At 43.1% G+C, this 16444-nt stretch overlaps 1 long non-coding RNA gene across 1 annotated transcript in view; it reads right to left on the bottom strand.

The window, feature by feature from the left end:
- LOC141141604 (uncharacterized) overlaps nucleotides 1-16444 on the bottom strand; it is a 184210-nt gene that overhangs the window by 16215 nt on the left and 151551 nt on the right. The window contains exon 2 of the long non-coding RNA XR_012244156.1: nucleotides 10497-10653. This is a non-coding gene — a long non-coding RNA (uncharacterized lncRNA). The remainder of the gene's footprint in view (nucleotides 1-10496; nucleotides 10654-16444) is intronic.

Genomic DNA, 16444 nt, shown 5'->3' on the forward strand with positions numbered 1-16444 from the left:
GATGTTAGGGGTGGCTCGCACCATAGCCGCAAGAAGCTCCAATGCAAGGGAAAACAGCAGGGGAGACAATGAGCACCCTGCTGTGTGCGACAAAACAAAGGAAATGCCTCAGATAGGGTGTCATTAATCCTCACTATTGCTGTGGGGGCAGCGTATAACAGCTGTACCCAAGAAATACATTTATCTCCCAATCCGAATCGACGCAGCACCTCCCACAGATATTTCCACTCCACGCTGTCAAAATCTTTGGCAGCGTCGAGGGAAAAGATGGCTCTGTTATTGGGGTTGTCAACTGGGATCTGAGTGTTAAGGAACAGTCTGCGGATATTCGGTGCCGTAGATCAGGTGGGGATGAAGCCAGATTGGTCAGCGTGGACTAGACCTACCAAAACTCTCGAAAGTCTAGTGGCCAGTACCCAAGCTAGTAGTTTTACATCTGCATTAAGAAGTGAAATAGGCCTGTAGGAGTCAGGTTGTAGAGGATCTTTACCAGGCTTTGGGATGACTACTATAATAGCCTCATTCATAAAGGTGGGCAAACTGCCTTCTTGGAGGGCATCATTCAGGGTTGTCAATAGGGTAGTTAACCACTTAACAACCGGCCCATAGCCAAATGACGGCTACAGGGCGGTTGTTTAACTCTGGGAGGACGTCCAGGGACGTCCTCCCAGAATTCTGCTCTCGCGCGCCCCCTAGGGCGCGCACTCGAGAGCATCCATGGCCGCCGGGTCCAGAGGACCCGGCGCATCACAGATCCCGGTAAATGGCCGCTGATCGCGGCCGTTTACCATGTGATCGCTCCGTCAAATGACGGAGCGATCACATGTAAACAAACCGGCGTCATCTGATGACGCCGGTTCCTCTCCTCCCCTCTGTGTACCGATCGGTACACTGTGAGTGGAGAGGGGGATGGATGGATGGCTGCACAGTGACATCCAGCCAGCCATCCATCCATCCATGCTCAGCCATCCCCAATACTCTGTATGCCCTGCAATGCTCTGCAATGCCCTCTGCAATGCCCCACAGTACTCTGGTATGCCCCACAATACCCCTGCAATACTCTGCCATACCCTGCAATACTCTGCCATACCCTGCAATACCCCTGCAATACTCTGCTATACCCTGCAATACCCCGCAATACTCTGCCATACCCTGCAATACCCCGCCATACTCCGCAATACCCCGCCATACTCCGCAATACTCTGCCATACCCTGGAATACCCCGCAATACTCTGCCATACCCTGGAATACCCCGCAATACTCTGCCATACCCTGGAATACCCCGCAATACTCTGCCATACCCTGGAATACCCCGCAATACTCTGCCATACCCCGCAATACTCTGCCATACCCTGCAATACCCTGAAATACCCCGCAATACTCTGCCATACCCTGCAATACCCCGCAATATCCTGCAATACTCTGCCATACCCCGCAATACCCAGCCATACTCAGTGATACCCAGCCATACTCTGCGATACTCAGTGATACCCAGCCATACTCTGCAATACTCAATGATACCCAGCCATACTCTGCAATACTCAGTGATACCCAGCCATACTCTGCAATACTCAGTGATACCCAGCCATACTCTGCAATACTCAGTGATACCCAGCCATACTCTGCAATACTCAGTGATACCCAGCCATACTCTGCCATACTCTGCCATACCCAGCCATGCTCTGCAATACCCCGCAAAAATCTGCAATACTCTGCCATAACCCGCAATACTCTGCAATACCCCGCAATACCCAGCCATACTCTGCAATACTCGGTGATACCCAGTCATACTCTGCCATACCCAGTCATACTCTGCCATACCCAGTCATACTCGGCGATACCCAGTCATACTCGGCGATACTCTGCAATACCCAGCCATGCTCAGCCATACTCGGCCATGCTCAGCCATACCCGGCCATGCTCAGCCATACCCAGCCTCTGTATGTGGCCAGGCTGTGGAAGTCTCACACATGTGGTATCGCCGTACTCAGGAGGAGTAGGAGAATCTATTTTGGGGTGTCATTTTTGATATGTACATGCTATGTGTTAGAAATATTGTATAAATGGACAACTTTGTGTTAAAAAAAAAAAAGCGTTTTAACCACTTCCGGCCTTCTGTCATACGACGTCCTTGACTTTGTGCGGGGATATCTGAATGATGGGTGCAGCTACAGGCATCATTCAGATATCATCTTTTTCAGCCGGCGATTCCCTACACCATAAGAACAATCATAGCGGCTGTTACACTGCTTGATCGTTCTTACGGGAGGCGAGAGGGGACGTCCCCCCCTCCCGCCGCCCTCCGGTGCTTCTACCGACTCACCGCTACGATCGAAGCCAGGATCTTTTTTTTTTTTTTTTTTTTTTTTATTTCGGGCACAGCCTAGAGGTGAGATTTGGGGTCTTATTGACCCCATATCTCACTGTAAAGAGGACCTGTCATGCCATATTCCTATTACAAGGGATGTTTACATTCCTTGTAATAGGAATAAAAGTGATCAAAAAAATTTTTTGGGGGAAAAAAGTGTCAAACTAAAATAAATAAAGTAAAATGAACAATAAAAAAAAATAAAATTTTTTTTAAAGCGCCCCTGTCCGTGTGCTCGCATGCAGAAGCGAACGCATACGTAAGTCCCGCCCACATATGAAAACGGTGTTCAAACCACACATGTGAGGTATTGCTGCGATTGGTAGAGCGAGAGCAATAATTTTGGCCCTAGACCTCCTCTGTAACTCAAAATTTGTAACCAGTAAAAAATGTTAAAGCGTCGCCTATGGGGATTTTTAAGTGGCGAAGTTTGGCGCCATTCCACAAGCGTGTGCAATTTTGAAAGGTGACATGTTAGGTATCTATTTACTCGGCGTAACTTCATCTTTCATATTATGCAAAAACATTGGGCTAACCTTACTGTTTTGTTTTTTTTTAAAGCAAAAAACTTTTTTTTTTCCAAAAAAAACGCGTTCGAAAAATTGCTGCGCAAATATCGTGCGAGATAAAAAGTTGCAATGACCGCTATTGTATTCTCTAGGGTCTTTGCTAAAAAAACATATATATATAATGTTTTGGGGTTCTATGTAATTTTCTAGCAAATAAATGATGATTTTTACATGTAGGAGAGAAATGTCAGAATTGGCATGGGTGCTCCAGAATGCCTGAAGGTGCTCCCCTGCATGTTGGGCCTCTGTATGTGGCCACGCTGTGTAAAAGTCTCACACATGTGGTATCGCCATACTCAGGAGTAATAGCAGAATGTGTTTGTGGGGGTGCTAATATGACAATTTTATGAAAAAAAAAAAAATTAAAAAAAAAACTTGATTTTGCAAACAATTGTGGGAAAAAATGACAACTTCAAAAAACTCACCATGCATCTTTCTAAATACATTGGAATGTCTTCTTTCCAAAAAGGGGTCATTTGGGGGGTATTTGTACTTTTCTGGCATGTTAGGGTCTCAAGAAATGAGATAGGCCATCAGTACTTCAGGTGTGATCAATTTTCAGATATTGGCACCATAGCTTGTGGACGCTATAACTTTCACAAAGACCAAATAATATACACTAATTTGGGTTATGTTTACCAAAGATATGTAGCGGTATAAATTTTGGCCAAAATATATGAAGAAAAATTACTAATTTTCAAAATTTTATAACAGAAACGAAGAAAAATTAATTTTTTTACAGATTTTTCGGTCTTTTTTCTTTTATAGCGCAAAAAATAAAGAACCCAGCGGTGATTAAATAGCACCAAAAGAAAGCTCTATTTGTGTGAAAAAAAGGACAAAAAATTCGTATAGATACAGTGTTGCATGACTGAGTAATTGTCATTCAAAATGTGAGAGCACCAAAAGCTGAAAATTGGTCTGGTTATTAAGGGGGTTTAAGTGCCCAGTGGTCAAGTGTTTAAAAGAATGTCACCATATTTCCCATATGTTTCCATGGGCAGACCGTCAGCTCCCGGTGATTTGTTGTTCACCATCTGTGCCACTGCCAAAGTAAGCTCCTCCAAAGTTAGTGGTTTATTAAGGGCAGTAAGGCCCTGTTGTGATAACTGAGGGATAGAGCACTGGTCCAAAAATTGGTCCATCTCCTCTTTTGTGGGGTGTACCTTAGACATATACAGATGCTTAAAGAAATCCGAAAACACCCCAGGGACACGAGTCTGATCAGTAACCGTGTCTCCTGCTGAGTTCTGGATGGCGTCAATATGTGTAGTGCCCTGTTAGGCCCTTGCTATTACGATAAGTAAATGACCTGTATTTTCCCCTTAGTTAAAGTATTTTTGCTGGAGAAAAAACATTTGTTTTCCGCTGCAGTATTGAAAAACTGTTGGTACAGGGCCTGTTTTTCCTGCCATTTACGTTTACAAGTCAGGACTGGGGGCAGAAATATACCTTTCCTCAGCTTTGGCAGCCTCGCTTATCACTAAGTTCTCCCATTCTTTAGTTTTAGTTTTGATGGAGGTAATCTGTGTGCCCTTCAGGGCATCCCAAATCACTGCAGACCCTGCCGAGCCCCGGTTGAAAGCTAAAAACGCTTTCAGGGCTTTGAGTTATGGGTCAGATTCTGGGAAAATTGTGAACCAAAAAGGATTTACCTTCCACAGCCTGCACCTGGGACTGGGGACGGCAGTGATCTTAGCGTATAGGAGAGAATGGTCTGATATGTTACGTGGCACATACATCACTGAAGTAGTGAGTGAATGCGCCGGGCTGTTCCCAGGCATAAATCAATTCGTGATAGGAATTTGTACGATACTGAGTAACAGGAATAGCATTGGGCCCTGGGATTTAGGTCCCTCTACACATCTCGTAGGCCAAGTTCTACAAGGAATATAGCAAAGGGACACCCAGCATGGGACTAGCGCTAGTTCCAGATTTAAATTTGTCCATTTTTTATCCATTAGATTATTATAGTCACCCAACACCCAAATAGGGGTGTTGGAATGGAGTGCTATAAATTGTGTTAAGCATTTCAGGCTATCAAAGGAGAAGGGTGGAGGGACGTAGACATTTACAATTATAAATGTCAAACCTGCTAGTTTACATAACAAGAAAATGTACCTTCCCTGGTCGTCAATTAGGGATTGCAGCAACTGAAAGGAGACATTTTGTGAGGTAAGTGTGCTGACTCCCCTGGAATAGGCTGTGTGGGTGGAATGAAACTGAGTGGGATAGCTGTGGCTCTTAAGTGTGGATATGAAGGTAGCCTGCAGGTGATTTTCCTGCAAACACACCACAGATAGTTTGTGAGCCTTTATCGTTGAAAAAAAAAAGCCACCTTTTCACTCCATCACCCAGCCCTCGTATGTTCCATGACACTAAAGTACATTCAGTAGACATCTACTAATAAATTGATATGAAGCTTGCAGGAGCCTATACAAGTATATGGGTGTGTCAAGAGACCCTTCACACTTCCATATAGTATGACCATGAAATATGCGTTTCCAGTTCAGATTCAGGGAAGCATGGGGTGGTGATCACCTGAGCTATATATCCCCATTGGGTTTACCAGCGGACAGAAGAGAAAAAGCATCACGTCCTTTGCAACCGGCAGGGGCCAGGTTAGACAGTATAACAACAACATGAAGTAGCCAAAAAAAAGTTAGAAAGAAAAAAGATTTTGCATCCTGGTGACAGTGAAGGAGCTCAGTTACAGTGAGCATGTCCACGCAGGACTGTAATGGGGGGGCCCAATGTCTCAGTTCAACTCTGATTCAAGTCCAAGTCTTTGGTAAAATATAGTGCAAAGTTATTTCCATCTCTCCGCCTAACAGGAAGAAATAGGGAATGGAAAAGTTTCCTTGGTTCTGCTCCCAGGAGGAGCATATTGAGCTGGAACAAAGAATAACAGGTAGGATATATTCATTCCATAAGTGCTGGCGCCTTTTTGAGGGTATGCTCCATACGATCCAGCCAATGAGATGCGTTTGCAGGATTATCAAAGAATTGTGATTCACCGTTTGCTGCAATTCTAAGCTTGGCTGGGTATAGCATAGCATATGTGACATCATATTTTCACTTTTTTACTTCTGTAAACTTAGCCCTGCAGCGTTGCAGCTCTGCAGAGAAATCTGGGTAGAATGATATGTGGGCGTTATCAATTTTTATAAGATTTCCTTTGGTTCTGGCCTGAAACAGGGTGGTGTCTCAGTCCTTGTAGTTCAGCATCTTGAACAAGAATGGTCTGGGCGGTTCTCCAGGTTTAGGCGGCCTGGGTGGGACTCTGTGGGCCCTTTCCACCGCAAACATGGGGGAGAAGGCGTCTTTGTCAAATGTATTGATCAGCCAGTTCTCTATAAATGCCACAGGGTTCTTTCCCTCTGCCCTTTCGGGTATGCTCACTGCACGGACATTATTGCGTCTCTGCCTGTTCTCCATGTCCTCTAAAAGGGCCTAATGGCCTGTGATGATCGATTGCATATGGCGTACTTCTCTCTGCAGTGGTACAACATCATCCTCCACATTGCTTACTGTCTTCCAGGGCAGCGGTGCGGTCTCGCAACTTCTGCATATCCTGTCTGACTAAATTCAGCTCCAGTTTCACCCCTTTGACCTCTGTAGTTAGGGTTAGACATGTGCACACTGAAATATTTTGTTTCGGAATTTCGTTTTCGTCTGAAAAATACATTTATTTAGTTACTCCTGAAATTCGTTTTTATTTACTTAGTTTTTCGTTAAAAATTGCATTCGTTTGAAAATCCAAATTAATTAAGGTTGAATCTGTCATTGAAGGCTTATGGTGTCTGTCGATTGTTCAAAGAAGATTCGACGGAGCAGCTAAACTGTACAACGCCGTATAGTTTACCTGCTCCGTCGCATCTTCTTAGAACTTTCAACAGACACCATAAGCCAAAGTACGTGTGTACTTAGTTCTAGTTTTCTCTCTATGTCGAATCTTTTCTCTCTATGTAGAATAATCTTGGACCAATAGAGTTAAGGTTAGGCACATTCGACCACAGGTTTGATGGACACAGATTGTTATTGTCAGCATCATGTCGAATCTCCTATCTATATCGAACTGTTGTAGCAACGAAAATGAAAATAAAGCATTTGTTTATGTCGGATCTTTCGTTTTTCGGATTCTGCACTTTCATTATCGTTTATTAAAACGATAACGAAAATACCTGAAATTCGGACGAAAGTGCATTCGGACGAAAACGAATGCACATGTCTAGTTAGGGTAGCAATAGACATATTGCATGACGTATCTGCAGATATCTGCAAAGATATCCCTAAGGGTTGGTTCAGGGGCAGGGGACTCCTGTTCTGTCCGTTATTATCAGGGCCTGAAAACATTCTTAGTGTTGTGGGGAAGGGATATAGCATATGAAAATGTCCATTGCATTCTGTGCCGTCCTGTCCTGCTCACAGCACCTCCCCCCCCCCCCCCCCCACACACACACACACACACACAATTCTTTGTATTAGTGCCACATGGACAAGAAGTGAGGGTACATCTCCCCACTTGCATTGTTGTTTGCTTATTTGAGCCTGAACTCTTGATTTCTCAACATCAGTCTTTCTAAACCTATTGTCATGTACCTGATAGGAGACTGAAATGATGAAGGCAACCTCTCTTGTATCTCCAACCCAAGAGCCCCTGAAAGGGAACAGAAAGCAATGAGATACAGGAGGAACATGAGTGCCTGGAGATGTAACTTGCACAACCTCAAACCCATGATGCTGATGGAAAAGAACAAGCTGGACATGCAGGCAGGTGAGCAGTCCGTGGAACCACATTAAGCACCAGCAGATGGTAAAGGGAAGGCTGGCTTGGCTGTTGGTGCAGCAAAGCCGGGACCAAAAATGACACCAGCAGGAGCACTATAGAAGTCCACAGCTGGTTCTTAGACCAGAGAAGGCACTCTACAGGTAGCATGGGACCGATTCAAAGACAGCAGCAAATCATAAAGCAGTCCAAGGTCAGCAGAGTACTAGATCATGAGCAGGATCAAAGTTATGGATGACCGCAAGGTCAGAAACTGAAAAAGCAGAGGCACAGAGCGGGGTCCAAAGGCAGGTCAGCAGAAATTCAGGTCGATGACAAAGAAAGGTCACAGGGAACAAAGGCTGACACTGAATCAGGCTATCCCTTAAATAGGTCATTTGGCATCACCACTGATCCTGTACACCTGTGAACACACTATGAAGCATGTGCACAAGTGCACTCATGCAGGTACATGCCTAGTCATAATTCTTCATGCGTATGCACAGGTGCCAAGCCAGCTAATTCTTGGATTAAACTGAAGGATAAATGATGCCTACATACAGAAAAAATGTAAACAATTGAAAGAAGGCTCAATTACAGTGGGTGACCTCATCAAAACTGAACCTTGCAAGCCTTGGCATCTTTACACATTTTCAATATCTTTATAGCATGGACAAATAATGCAGTGGTTTAGCGAGTGTAAAGAACCATGTCAGTCCCTGCAATTTACATGGTGATTTCATTACAGCAATCATACAACCACATATTTACTAGCAATGAGATGCTTTCTAAGCTATCAGTATAATTCTCGGTAAAAGGCGGAATGAACCCACTTGCAGACTTCATTCAGATTGTGTAACTGGTAAGAAATAATGTTGTATGGCAAGAATTCCAACCACGTGGCAATCATGTCACAATTGTGAGATCTTTTAGGTAAACTTCAGGCAGAAAAAAAACACAATTTAATGTAGCGTAATTCTTTGAAAATAATGACATGTGTCTTTTGAATCAGCTAGTATAGACCCGGTCACCCATGTTCCTAGACTTCTGTCCAGCCTTCCCCCAAATCTAACTCACTCTAACTCCAAAGAAATACAACACTCTAAAATTGGAGATTAATGGCCGTTTCAGCCTTTTAATATCAGTAACATACCAAATCTAAATAACAACATTACAGAGGTTTCAAGTCCTTGAAGCCACCATTTAACTAATCCTTGTGTCTGTGGCAAAAGAGCTAAGTTAATGCCCCCAGCTGCAAAACATCACCTACAAGGACTGTTCCAGGTAACCTCACACACATACCAGTTTACCTTTATCCAATCAGTATGAGTTGACCGGACCAACTAGAGGACACCATACCAAAGATTGCCCCCCTTGTTTTTGCCCAAAATACCATCCTTCAAGGATCCCAAACCGCCAGCCTTTGCCATAATCTAAATTCAAACCAACATGGACCAACATTAGGTTGAGAGGGAGGGACATTCATCCAACAACTTCTGATCTCCAACTGATTCTTCCTTACTCCCACTCATACAGAATCTTCCCATGCTCCTCCCCATCACCCCACAATCCAGCAAGTGGCATTATTTTCCTCAACCCATTCAGTCAATTAACTCCACATAACTCCACATGCTTAATTCCCCTTAAATGCAGTCACGTATGTCCTGCACTTAATACACTTCCTTCATAGCTCGAGGCATAACTTTCCCTATACAGCAGCGCTCAGACAGAGAGTGGATGGGGCAATATTAGGAGCCAATTAAGTGTGCTGCATGACGTGTTGAAGTGGCAGAGATCAGGGTTCAGGTTGGAAGGTACCACCACTGTATTCCTTGAAGCAAAACCCAAAATGAACAGCTCATTAAAAGAAAAAATAGAGAAAGCTTTATCTACAATACTCAACCTGGATGCATTATATAAAGGGGTCATTGACACCAGGTGGTTGATTCCCAGGAGGAGCATATTGAGCTGGAACAAAGAATAACAGGTAGGATATATTCATTCCATAAGTGCTGGCGCAAATTCTTTTACAAAAGAATTTGCCCAAGAGCTTGGTGAATGTGGTGACGTTTTACTTTGCAAAGAATATCCAATCACATGCAAGGAGCATGAAAAACTGCATGTTTGCTTGCACTTGATTGGATGATGGAAGTCAGCAGAGCTTCTAAAGGCCCATTTGCCTTTAGCAAATCATTACAAGGTGTTTTGAGATGCATTGATCAAGGCAGGTTCAACGCATGGACACATGTCTACATTTTTACGCAATGCACAAAAATGTATGTTAACATACCTCAGTGCCTTGCAATGTATTGAGTTGAAGGAAGTGTCATTTTGTAATATTTCAATTAAGTTTAAAAAAGAGAAAAACGTAAACTCTGATGGATTGTAATAACATATCACACTACCACTCCGCAACATACCTTAGCGCAATTGCATTATAGAAACCATTACATGCACCCACTGTTAAACCCTCATGCAAGCTCTTAAAATAAAATGTAAAAAAAGATATAGATATATATCTATAAATATATAGATATGTATCTATATATGTATATACATATATAGATATATATCTATATATATCTACATAATACTAGGTCCACTTTGAGAGTTTCAAGAGAAGACTAAATCTACAGGTGAAATGGGGAATCCCTTTAAATATGAATGTCATTGTGCAAAGGTTATATAGCAAGCAGAACAGAGCACACCACCCCCTCATAGAGTTTCCAGAGCCTCCGCACAAAAGGGAGTGACATTGTTAAACGAAGGAAGGAAGGAACTGTAGGCTTACCTCCGCTGATGACCTTTCAATGACAACACACTCAACGACACCCAAGAGCAATTGCAGCGAACTGCCTTTCCTGTACTGCTCCAAATAGGCTGCATCTCCAGATAAAACTTTCTAACAAGCTTTGAGGCCTTGGATTACTTCATCGCTTTTCTCCAATCTGGCAAAGACAGGAAACAATAAAACAAAATGGTCTTCAGATTATATTTTATTATTTCCATCGCCACTTCAAGGAAGATGTCAAACAATTCAGAAGTAACAGGACAATTCATCATAAAAGGATGTATTTATTTGGGATGTTGGCGAGGAGAAGAGGACGTGTTGTTAAAATGCTTAATTGACAATATCTTGGGCATTTTATATGCATTTTTATTTTTAGCCTGTACAATATAAAAATACAACAATGCAAACTAGAACACAACAATAAAGCCATGTCTCGTTAAAGTCTAAATTAGGAAAATGGTTTTAATTCATTCTATTGTATGCTAGAGTTTGTGTGTTAATATTATTATTATTATTACTATTAAAATCTTGTTAAAAACAAAACAGTGCTCACAAATTTTATTATTTCCATCACCCTTCAAGAAATATGTCAAAATTTTGGGAAGTAACAGGAAAATTCATCATAAAAGAACATATTTATTTGAGGCATTTGCAGGGAGAAAAGGAAGCTATGCTCAAAGGTTGATTAACAGTCTCTTTAGCATTTTTATTTTCAGCCTATCCAATATAACAATACAATACTGTCACACCTACCCCTAGCATTAATGGCCAGGCACTATAGCTGACTGTGTTCTTCACCTATAGCAGCCCCCTTTCCCATAAGCCAAGCAGGCCTACTGGTACTTGATTGCCCCCAGACCTTATAAACAATGCTATAGTGCCTGGCCACCACACTGGAGCAAGCGCAAGCTAAGCACAGCAAATAAGTACTTGCGGTTGGCAGTCCAGGTTCAAGGCAGGTAATGCTCAGAAAGTAGTCAGGGGCAAAACTGTGGTCAAAAGACAGGCAGCGTTCAAAGAGTAGCCCAGGTTTAATCAGAGGTCCATAGCAGGGGAATCCAAACCAGCGGGCAGGGCGGGGATCAGGTGAAGGCAAAGGTGAAGGGTACAGGAAAAAGGCAGGCAAACAGGGAGCTTTAATCACATGTTGCAAACACTATCATAAGCATAACACTAATGCCCTGTACACATGGTCGGATTTTCCAGCAGTTTCTCCAGCACTGCCTGCCTCTCTTGTTTATGATTATAATGAGGATGTTTGATCTGCCACAGACAGGGCAGCTCCCTGTACTTGTCTATGAACAGGGGGAGGAAGTTGTGGTCATTGAAGCCATCCATTTTATCTGCAATACACAAGACAAACCCTAATGTCAGGCTAAAGTCTCCTAATCTTGTCCCAATATAGGCCTTAATCTAGAATCAGTATATGCCCAAGTTTAAATGTTACCTTCGTTATCACGATCGAAGCTTCCAATACTCCTTCCTCCGCTCACAGATCGCACGTACTACGCACACGTGTTATGCTTTATATACACTGCGCATGCGTGAAACTCCGCCCGGCCGTGACGTTCTTTCTAGTCTATTCCCCGCCCCTTCTCGTTTGGCGCAGTGGGGGAAGAGCACATGGCGGAGGCAGAGCAGGTGCGTGCTAATTACAGCAACGAGGAGGAGGAAAGCCCGGAGCCAGAAACGTCCCGATCCCCGAGGAGACGATTTAAGGTATCGAATATGTCCTTTGGGGAGATGTTGGAGATGGTGGACATCTTGAAAAGGGCGACTATGACGGGAAGTATGGACCTTACCCCAACCGCAATGTCAGAAAGGCCAAGATCATGGCGAAAGTTGTGAAGAGTCTGCAGAAGAATTTTGGGGTACAACGATCCAAGGATCAACTCAGGAAGCGGTGGTTGGACCTCAAATTAAGGGAGCACGATCAGTATAGAAGGATCAGGAGAGTGCTGCAAAAAAGTAAGTAGTTGTCCTGTGTTCCTATTCTTTATTTTTATTACGTTTGTGCTGCTCCATGTGCTTTTCTTTACTGTTGTACAGTTTAAAATGGCAACTTTCATGCTCATGGACACATTAATCGTTCGTAGGAAACAATAAAACACCATGTTTTGTCCAGATGCAGTTCAATACATTTTTTCAGGCAAACTTCTGTTAAATAAATTTTGGTGTCTAGATGGGTTTGGAACTAGAATGAAATGCAAACTAGATTCTGTGTAAGGAGAGGACACTCAGCAGCTGTTTACACATCTGGACACAGGAGCACTAGTGTGGGACACAAGAACACCCTTTTTTTAGGGGGCCCACACAGGTGCTCCAGTGGATACTATAGGGGTGACTCCATCTGTGAAGCTTGTACAAAACAGGTAAGTATTCAAGCTTTACAAAGTAAATAAATATTTCTTCATCTTGGAACTCTGCCAAAAGAGACAATTGTACCCCACTTCCAAGCAATGTTTCATATTACTATTTCTGCCATCAAATATCTGTGTGCTAAGTATACCTATTTTTTTTTTACATAGGGGAGAAAAGACTCCCCCACCTCATGAGGAAGTGGAAATCCCCCAAAGCCAACAGGAGGAGGAGGAGGGAGACGTAATCGAAATAGTCACCACAACAGGTGAGTGTCTGCGACCACAGGCTCAGGTAAGAGTTGGATGGCGGCATATTTATAATACATGGTGTTTTTTTTCTATATTTTTTGGTGATCGTGATGTTGTGGATCAAGGTCATTTCACCAGTGAAAGTACCCAGATCCTGATTGGGGAGATCATGGGGTGTAATAGGGACTTGGAAAACATCAAGCAAAACATCAATGATGTTCAAAACAAAATGAAGAACATCATTGATGTTTTAGGGAGAATTTAAAACCCCTCGAAATCCCTTACTTAGTTGTGCTTTTTTTTACAGAAAATATTTTTCACATTTTTTGACATATTCTGGAAAAGCCAAATTGAAGATGCACACAGTGTGTCAACATGTGCTATCTGCCATCACAGGAGATCAATGTATGCATTTTGGGGGTGCAACCCCTTCCTCAATAATAAAGTAGCTGAGAGGAATGGGTTGCACCCCCAAAACACGTCCCTTGATCCCCCATGATGGCAGCTAGCACACGTTGACATTCGGCAATTTGTGTGCATCTTAAAATTTTGGCTTTTCCAGGGGTGACTTCACACCATCTGCTGAACGCAATATCAAACACAGTTTATAAATACTCATGTCTGATATTGCATTCAATTTCTACCAAAGTTGAACTTTGTAAGTTCCAGATTTGTGTATTTCTTGATGGTTTTAAACATGCCCGTTTTACCTTAAATGGACATTGCTACTTTTATTAATGTGACCAAAAAAATTGTTATACAACAAACATGTTGGTTTGTTTTAAAAACCTTTTATAAACGCACATGTGATTGTGCTTGTATTAAAAAGATTGATAATCAACAATGTGTGGCTTCTTCTTTCAATGCTCCTAAACTTTTTTGGTGGTAAAATTGGTGTTTTCGGTGACAATGGGGGTTATTTCCTAAGGGCAAATCCATTTTGCACTACAAGTGCAGTTTCAGTGCAGTCTCAAGTGCACTTGTAGTGCAAAGTGTCTTTGCCTTTAGTAAATAACACCCAACAGTGCTTTCTAATGTTACACACTCACGCCGTTTTCACGACTCCCCAAATTTCAGTCATGGTCAGCTAAAATAAACACAAGTAGTAAATGTCAGCAAATATTTTAGTAGGTAAAATTTTTTTTAATTTAAAAAATGTCTTAGACATTGTCTGGCATATTGATGGCCCCCCTACCCGCAAAGTATTCCTTGTATCTTAGACACACCTCATGTGCACTCAGGGGGGGCAAGCCAGGACGGCCAGCTTCAAGCGCCATCAGGGTTGGTTCATTTAGATGACTTCCGGATTCAAGCCCAACTGAGCCAGCATAGTTCACAGAATTTCTCCTTAAAAAGTTGTGGAGAACACAGCAAGCCAGGATGATGTGATTCAGTTTATACTCCGCCATGTGTATCGGTGTAAGAAATAGGCGGAACCGGCTGGCCATTATTCCAAATGTGTTCTCCACCACTCTTCTGGTTCTGGCCAGCCGGTAATTAAAAACCCTCTGGTCCGAGGTGAGGGTCCTCATAGGGAATGGCCGCATAAGATGATCCCCCAGCGCAAACGCTTCATCCGCAACGAAGACGAATGGGAGTCCTTCCGCATTGTCTTCTGGAGGTGGCAAGCCCAAACTTCCATTCTGGAGATGCCTGTAGAACCCCGTCTGGGCGATGACTCCACCATCTGACATCCGGCCATTATTCCCCACGTCCACATACAGGAACTCGTAAGTAGCCGACACCACCGCCAACATCACAATACTATTGAACCCCTTGTAGTTGTAATAATATGACCCCGAGTTGGGTGGTGGGACGATGTGGACGTGTTTCCCATCAATTGCCCCTCCGCAATTAGGAAAGTCCCACCGCTGGGCAAAGTGGGAGGCCACAGTCTGCCATTCCTGTGGGTTGGAAGGAAACTGTGGAGTCAAACAAGAAATAAAAATGAATCATTTTGCACATAAACATGGAAAGCAGATTAGACACAAACATTCTTGGCTAACATCAGTATTACATTTATTTTAGGGAGTATTTAAAGACAAAGGTATAAGGTCCACCTGTCAGAGCCCCCCCCCCTTCATGGGCCAGTTTATAAATTTTATAGGGGGGGAGGGAGATGTTTTGGACAGGTAACCCCCTCCACTTCATTGAGAGCTAAATGCATAAATAATGTGTATTACTTTGGCCAGCCCCTCCTTACTTACACTATTGGCAGCCCACTGGACAGGTAAGAAGTGTCATAGTACAAAGAGATAAATACACACTGTACACATTTTAGCACATTTTTACATTCTGCTATTACCTATCAAGATAATAATAGGATACAAAAACTTTAAACAGTACCATTTGAAAGTATTCAGGCAGGCCCTTGCACTACATGCTTTGGGGAATTCATCCATAAATCTGACCACAAAAGAGGTGGGTATAGTGTGTATGGGTTTGGCAAAGTCCGCAGATAGAGGATTGGTATCAGCTGAGTTAGCAGTTGGGTGGAGGGAGGGTTCCAAATGATTTTGGGACCCAAAAAAAAACCTCTGGCACTCTGCTAGAATTTCAAGCACACATCAAAATTTTAAAGATTTTAGGGGGTATTTAGGGTAAAGCACTACTATGGAGCTGACAAAATACATTGTTAAGTGACTACATGAGGTGAATATAGGCCCAGGAGAGCATGCTGGGGAGGTAAGTGACAAAAAAAAAAATATTCCAGCATGCATGAGGACAAAGAGGACATTCACAGCATATTACAATCATGGTAATTAAGGAATGAGGAAAGAAATACAATACATTATCAAACATTAAATACAATAAAATGTGATGTTAAAGGATAAAAATCTTACCTTAATATAGTCCTTCTGCAGGACCTGGATGATGGCAGAACAGGTCTCTGGGATAATGATCCCCAGAGCCTGGGGGGAGATGCCTGTCGAGAACTTGAGGTCCTGCAGGCTTCTCCCCGTCGCCAAGTACCGCAGGGTGGCGACTAACCTCTGCTCCGGAGTGATGGCTTGCCTCATGCAGGTGTCCTGCCTGCTGACATAGGGGGTCAGCAAAGCCAACAAACGGTGAAATACGGGGTCCGTCATCCTGAGAAAGTTCCTGAAATCGTCAGGATTATTCTCACGGATCTCACGGAGCAAAGGCATGTGACAGAACTGGTCATGCTGGAGCAACCAATTCTTGGTTCATGAACTCCTCCCCACCCTGTTCATGGACTGGGCTTGTGTCAAAGTAAGGACCCCAACACCAAGCCCCTGCACAGCACGAACTCTACGATGAGTACGTACACGCAACATGGCTAGAAAACGGTCGGCTACTCAGAACAAAGTAACAGAA

Source organism: Aquarana catesbeiana, linkage group LG04 (assembly GCF_042186555.1).
Source record: "Aquarana catesbeiana isolate 2022-GZ linkage group LG04, ASM4218655v1, whole genome shotgun sequence".
In the NCBI taxonomy this organism is placed as follows: Eukaryota; Metazoa; Chordata; class Amphibia; order Anura; family Ranidae; genus Aquarana; species Aquarana catesbeiana.